Consider the following 7411-nt stretch of genomic DNA (forward strand, 5'->3'; position numbering starts at 1 on the left):
TATCGGTAAAATTATATAAGATCTCGCGCGAAGAAGTTAAAGAGAAAATATTTTTCTTCCCAGAAGGGATTGTGGTTGTGGCTAGAGAAGCAGATACATTTTATCACTTTTCAAATTAGATCCGCCATAGGTTTACATGGACCTCTGTTGCGGAGTACAGCGGTGGCTTTTTGAATGAATAACTTGCATTTTGTTTGAAAAGAGAAGAGGAACAACAGTAATGGACGCACCGCTCCCCAAAGTTAACTTCACCGTAGTAAAACCTGTATAATTTTGATGTCTTGGCTTGAATTAATAGTTATCTACGTATCCGTACGAATTTTACTCTAAAGCTGCCATGTTGTTACAATCTCTCTGTAAAATTAGCATCGATAGCATTAAATTTAATAATATATATATATATATTTATTAAACTTGATAAAATCTAGGCTTAGCTGCACTTTGATCCTTTGGTAAAGATTCGAATGGCAAAGACAATATTCATATTCTCCTTCTTCTTTGTATTGAGCCCCTAGTCGGACAGGTCTTTTGACAGATACTGAACAGGGGTAAATGGTTGTAGAAGGGCTATCTAAGAGCCGTCAGCTATAGAAGAATAGCGGGAGACTGGCAACGAAGCGGACACATCCTTTGGAAGTCGAACTTCATAGATTAAAAGATGTAATCCTGAATTAAAAGATCAATGTCTGGAACGAATTGGTACTTCCGCTTCACTTATTTCGTAATGAATCGTAACAACTTACATTAGAATCTGCGGCGAAATGTTTTGTATTTTTAACATAAGCCATTTACTAAATTGGTACTTTTTGAAATCAGATTGGTGGACAAAATACCATATAAATCATCAGATTTCTGTGCTAATAATAACCTGAACAATCCTTAGAGCATGTTCCTTCTAAGAAAACTTCAAGTCTTGTCTACACTGAAGGTCTGTGTTACCTGTCCTTTAGGGCATTCAGAAATATATCACATTTTAGGAAATTGATATACAGGGTATGGGCCAAAGAAAGAATTGTAGGTTGTAACTTATGAGGTTTGATCAATAGCTTTATTGCACATAGATGCAGCTATGCTGTCTTTAAAAGCTATGCGATCAACTTGCCATGCACGATGATCAACTTGCCGGCAATTTGTCACGGGAGGGAACTTGGGACCTTAGATGTGACAATCGTGTCGCTCCATGGCAGCGACTTATTTCAAATGAACTGATAGATAGACAACTAAGCTTTGTTAGCCGTAATAGTCTATCTAACACTCTTCTCTTCTTTTTTTATTGTTAGCTTTTGACAAATTGAGAAACGTTTAGCTTAAGCCATTATTGATGTATCGTCCCCTTAAAACAGGTAAACAAACCTGCTCAATTGAGACGGAATCAACGTCAGTTCCTTTGTCCAACTTAAATATTCCTGAACATGAACGTAGATACTAAAGTATTAACATCATTATTAATAAACATTTGAACAATACGTGAATTTCAAGAATGGGGTTATGTAGCTTGTAATAGTTTTAATTAATACCAGGCGAATGACGAGGTATCAAATATTGATAGGAAGTGGTCTGTATATGGTCATAGGGAATTATTTCACATATATAATTTTAATAATAAGTGCCAGCCGAATATTAATGTACCTTTCGGTCCGCTTGTTGACGTACATGCAAACATCAGTGTTCACAATAAACTTCGAGAGCTTTTTTGCCATTAGCACTGAGTAATCCTTCATTACTGATTGGTATCGACGACGCTGATAATTCAAACGTACTAATGGCAAGCCAATTGTATTAGTATAAAAACCTGAAAATAGTAAATTGAACCTATAGTTCAACGCTTCGCTGTCGTACATCAACTCATATTCTAACTTCACGAATGCCAATCAGACCTTTTTTTCTAGACTGTTTGAAAATGGTACACTTCAGAAATTGCGTTTCGTTACATGTTATATGTGATGATATTATATGTGCAGTACACGAAACTGTTAAAATTGCTATTGCAAAGTACTAAAGCATTCTGCACGAAACAGCCCTGGAATCGCTAAAGCTATTCAAGGAAAAAAGGTGTTCTAACTGAAGTTTGAGAGACAAAATATATGACATCCGGCCTTTAGCCTGTTCGACATTACTTCAAGCGGGTGGCCCGGGCACAAAACAGCGGGTCTCGGCCTAAACTTGAACATAAACGATGACGTGTCCTTAATCGAAACGCGTTAGCCATTGGCTTATCACGGGCATACTCTTCACCATAGCGTCGGAACAGATCCAGCAACTTTGTAAAACGACGGTGAACTATTAATTGTATTATCACAAAACAACGCTATTTGAACAAAGAAAAATTCAATCAGGTTTTTTGTTTGTATACATTTGTTCGAGAGTAATACTCTCAGCGGTTCAAAGAGAAGATGGCGAAGCGAATCCACTAGTTCCTTAGAAGCGCGTGAAATACGGAGCAAAAAAAGTTTACGCATAAACGTTTCTCAACCATCAACGCTAGTTTAGTAAAAAAAAAACTACACTAAGTAAATTTACAGAACTGGCCAAAATCATCTTATAGTAATGGTGGTTGAAGTAATCATTCAGTAAAATCGTGTAGAGAAAGTCTTTCGCGGCAAAAATACTCTCTCACTGTGTACATTGCCTAACTTCTTGTGTTAACGAAAGCGTGTCACTTGTTACATGCACGAGGGCTCATTACGAGTAGCGTCAATATTCATTCGATTCCTCTTATAGTTTGTTGAGGTACTAACTATTATGTAATATATCGAACAAAGGAAAATGATTCGATGTCTCGCTGGTTTTTCCCATGTCTATTACACTAAAAAGTGAAGTTTTCGTCACCATTTTTGAGTAAAAAAAAACCGAAAATATTTTTTTAAAACATCCGATTGAGACTCACGCCAATGTACGTGTTTAAAAACTGGCACATACGACACGTTTCTTTTCACACGCATAATGACATAGGTCGGGTGAAATAGCATCGACTCATACTGGTAGCGACGTCATGGCTTACAGACTTCGAATTCATAGACTGAACAACGGCAGGATCAAAACGACTAAGCGGCGACGTTTTCCTGCGCCGACTAATAAAAAATTACAAAGGTAAACTGCATACAACGACAAGTATTGCAGTGCTCTGACTAAATCCAATGTAGATATTCCTGGTTCTCTAAACTAGTTAAACACCAGTTGAAATATGTATCGAGATGCACGAATCAAGATATCACAGATTTCGAAGCCACTGTCGTGTAGCTACAGCAATAAGGCCGAAGGTATTTAAAAAAAGGTTTTTTTTTTTACGGATAACCTCGCACGGGAGCTTCGGCAAGTAAGACGTGTGATGAAAATGGAGAGAAACATTGCCGTATCGCAAGCACCGTGCGTCATCCTCGTAAACGCGACTCAGGGACGATTAGAAAGCTGTGCCTCTTTCCCATGTTGACTTAAGGTCTAAAAAAATACTTCATAGAGAAATCTGCTGCCGCAGAATAAATCCCTGTAGTGAGAGTCTGACGTTCTCGAAAAATGGAATAAAGGAAATTTCCTTCGCGGGGGAACAAAGCTCTCTGCGGAAAACGTGACGACAGTCTCTCGAGTGGCTTAGGCAAAACGGTTTTATTCCTCTAGCGTTTGCGTTATTCAATCCAGTGGCGCTGTAAAAAAAGGGGTCATCTATAGGACATTTGCCTGTATAATCACTTGCCACTTCGAGAGCAACCATTAGTTTATTTGCTCAAACAGATAGAACCAACCCTTTTTTCTCAAAGAGATGCACTAAAATTATTTGATCATTTCTTTTGTAAATAAGATGCAACGTCTGCAAGTTACCAAAGACTATCCTCTATACAATATGATCATGGACCTCAAGGTCTTGATACAAGATCATAGAAGTTAACATTCAGTAAGCTAAGTTTGGCAAGCAAGTTCAGTTATATGACGATGTTTCCAAGAATAAATCTTTACTAGAAATTCCACAAGCGCTCTATGAATGTCACAAGTAGAGCGACATTTGCCTTATACGGGTAGCCTTATATTTTGCCTTCATAAAGAGCTGCTTTTATCCCTGGCGGTTGGAAATATCGCGTCATACTTTGAAAACGTTATGAGCATACCAATTACTTAGTGATACATATTTCTAGGACTTTTTAGATGGATTTGAATAATATGGTTTATATACGCTCAGCACCACTAGGATGTAATGCCTATGTTATATGGGCCAAGTGTTGGATTTATGTCAGTCGAAACTACTACTTCTTAAGGGTCATTCCAAATCAGGCCAAGGCTTCCTTTAAGAGTACTACAGATCGATAAAAAAAGAGTGGCTAGCCTCATGGAATTATCAGATCAATGTTAAACTGCTAAGGTTCCCCACTACCCTGGCCAAGCTGGTCCCCTATACAAGAAAATGACTCCTAGAGCGCTTACCTGCACTGTTTAATCTGACTACCAAGCGCTCTCTGCTATGTTCCTCAACCGTAACCTCAAAAGATGCTCTGTTTCCTTCTGTATCTTACTCCTCGCCCAATAATTTTGTGAAAGGATGTTAACCCTTTTATGAGGTAACCTTTTTCTCCCATCGTATATTTTTCTTCAGTGCAGATTAATGCGGTACAGCGTGTGGTACGTCATATCTTCTAGACCCTCAGTGCATACGGCACAGATATCCGATAGGGCTTGATGAATCTTGAAAAGCTCCGTAGCCTGTGGCCCTCTATGTGAGGCAGTAAGCCAGCCTTCATCAGCCCTGACCTCGATCCAGGCCTCTATATCAACGGTAACATTTCTTATCGCCGCTCCCAGAGCAAACCTAGATAATGCCTGTCACACTTCTTGCCACATTCTCAAGACTTTTCCTTTCGCACTATCCGTCGTCAGCTGATCCCTAATCCGTGGTTCAGATAGTCACCTTTTTTAACTCTAAGGTTCCAGGTAGTAGTGCCTGCAAGATCAGGACCGCGTTCATGTTACTAATGTAGTGGGCTTGGATTACCCAAGTACCAGCACTCCTTGAACACTTTTACTTAAAAGTGCATTTCGATGGTATCTTTTTCTCTCCCAAGGGCCATGGGCGTTTGGCTGTGTGATGGTGGTGATAAGTTACCTGCAAGACGTCAACTGTACACAAAGGTCATCGATAACGCAATCATGGTTTCATTGCCACATCCATGGCTCTTTAGCAGTAAAAGGTCAGCAGCGACACCTGTTATGCCATTGATTCATTATTGCTTAACACGTTCTGTGAGTTGTAACGCGGCTCTAATAGTTCGTATTCCTGGATTGCTTGTTTCGGCCCAAACAGCAGACGAAGACCTAAACGCAGTCCTATTGTTGATGTCAATTCAGGTGGCAAACCTCACAATCTTTTCCTGCAACTTGGAACTTCGAAGCGTGCTGACCAGTATCGTTCCGTTTACTCTGTCGAACATTCTACCTAACTACGTTTCTTCTTCAATGCCTGTTAATTCCATGAGTCACTTCATAAAACTTATTTTTGCCAAATTTACGTGAGTGCAACTTATGTTAGTACGTCATTGTCGAGTGAAGTCTGTAAATTGACAGGCTAGCTGAGGTGTAGGGTACTAGTCAGCCTTGCATTTAGATCTGTATATACGTCTAAGTTATCTAGTCTGACTGCTCAGCGCGTTTTGTACAATAAATAATAACTAGGGCTCTTTGTTTGCTTGTTTTTAGGCTTTCAAAGTGCGTAACGTCTACACGCTGTAAGTGGTCTATCCTTGTAGAACAAGCTTTTTACAGTTATTGGCATTTTGTGTTCTCTGTTATGGGATAGACAAATACTTTTAAGTAGGCACTTACATCTGGTGAACTCGCTATTTATTTCACTGTGTTAAACGTGTTAGGCCCTGCCGGAGCAAGCCTGGACGTATTAGCCTCTTCCACCGGGATCAGGGTTGTTGGCGGGAGCACTTCTATATACGCTGTCTGTGTATTTCGCTTCAACTTTGATTGCTAAGTTGCTGTTCCAGGCAAACGTATAAAAACTTGATTAATACCTGTGTTGCGTATCGGAAAATACGGCTTCGAATGGGTTGCCGAAATCTTTAACTTCAATAGTTTATAGGTCGGGGATACGCAGGAGTATCGTACCAGCGCAATCAAACCTATTTTTTATGCGTAGGGCAAACGAGATGCTGCAGTCGGGGTTAGGGTGACATTCCGTGTGGATGTGTTGCCCGCTCATCTGGCTTTGTACGTTATCTTTGCGTTGTTATGGTTTTATATACTTGTTTAGCGCCGAACTTGCATTTACCCTACCTAAGGTTCTGGGCTTTCGAAGGACTGCAGGTAGCTAATTCGATATCCGTTTCATGGCCAGCGTGAAAGTCTCTAATAACAAAGATGGTATCTAAATTGTTCTCAGTACACTGCTATTAGGATTAGCTGCCAGCACGAAGCAAAGTGTCGAATTTAGATAATCATGTGCTTCTAGGCTATGTAAAAAAAATATGTTACCGCTGCACTGTCGTACGGACGATTTTCTCTCTCTCTCTCTCTCTCTCTCTCTCTCTCTCTCTCTATATATATATATATATATATATATATATATATATATATATATTAGCCGTAAAGAATCAAACTTCAGTGAGTGCGTAAAGTTCGCAGTCCAGTCAGAAACCAATGTGGATGATACGCACCCAATATAGGTAAAGGATATTCGTTCACATTTGATTGACACACTTAGTTTCTAGTGGCCTGCCGGGACTATTGGATCAGCGTTGCTATGAACAGCGAAGTAGCCCGAGAGCTGTTCCATTACCTAAGTTAGAGCGTGTGGGCTTAAGCCTGATGGGAGTACATTCTACATATTAAAGTGGCTTCTATTTGCTTGTCTTGCTTTCATTGATTACATGAGAAAGCGAATGCAGGCGGCCATCTCAGTAAGGAGAAGAGGAAACACAACATCGTCTATTATTTCCAGTTGTCCCAATGGCCTGCTTAAAGGAAATAGGGAAGTGGCAATATCCGACATCTGTGCCAATAAGTGACAAAGAAGAAACGTCTTAGCCCAAACAGGACTGAATACCTTTTACGGTTGTGAGTATTCAAAGGACGTCTACTTCGTCAGTTCTTACCTGTTCGTGCGTTATGCTGGACTCCGTGCGGTCTGTCTGTAGATCAAACTAGAAATACACTGTGTCACTGGGCAGAAACAGTAGTATGGCCGTAGCGTTGCAGTTGGGCAGTATTCGCATGTCATAATAAATGCGATGACAGGGATTCCAAGCAAAATAATCGTACAGGATTTTTTGAGGATTTGTTGATCCCTGGCGAAGGTAAGGCCACAAAGGTAATTCCCCGCCACAAAGGTGAGTGGGAAGGATGGAAATCCGTCAGCATAGAGCCAGGAGTGCAACAAAGCTTCCCATTCGAAATTCAGGAGAGTAGCTCGGACGATGTTTTC

At 40.1% G+C, this 7411-nt stretch overlaps 1 long non-coding RNA gene across 4 annotated transcripts in view; it reads right to left on the reverse strand.

Annotated features, from left to right (window-relative positions):
- The window catches only part of LOC111267805 (uncharacterized), a 105863-nt gene extending 98653 nt beyond the window's left edge, over positions 1-7210 (reverse strand). For all 4 annotated transcript variants that reach the window (XR_015313960.1, XR_015313957.1, XR_015313955.1 and 1 more), the window contains exon 1: positions 7083-7210. This is a non-coding gene — a long non-coding RNA (uncharacterized LOC111267805). The remainder of the gene's footprint in view (positions 1-7082) is intronic.
- Positions 7211-7411: the final 201 nt, after the last annotated feature.

This window comes from Varroa jacobsoni, unplaced genomic scaffold, assembly GCF_002532875.2.
Source record: "Varroa jacobsoni isolate VJ856 unplaced genomic scaffold, vjacob_1.0 scaffold_1224, whole genome shotgun sequence".
In the NCBI taxonomy this organism is placed as follows: Eukaryota; Metazoa; Arthropoda; class Arachnida; order Mesostigmata; family Varroidae; genus Varroa; species Varroa jacobsoni.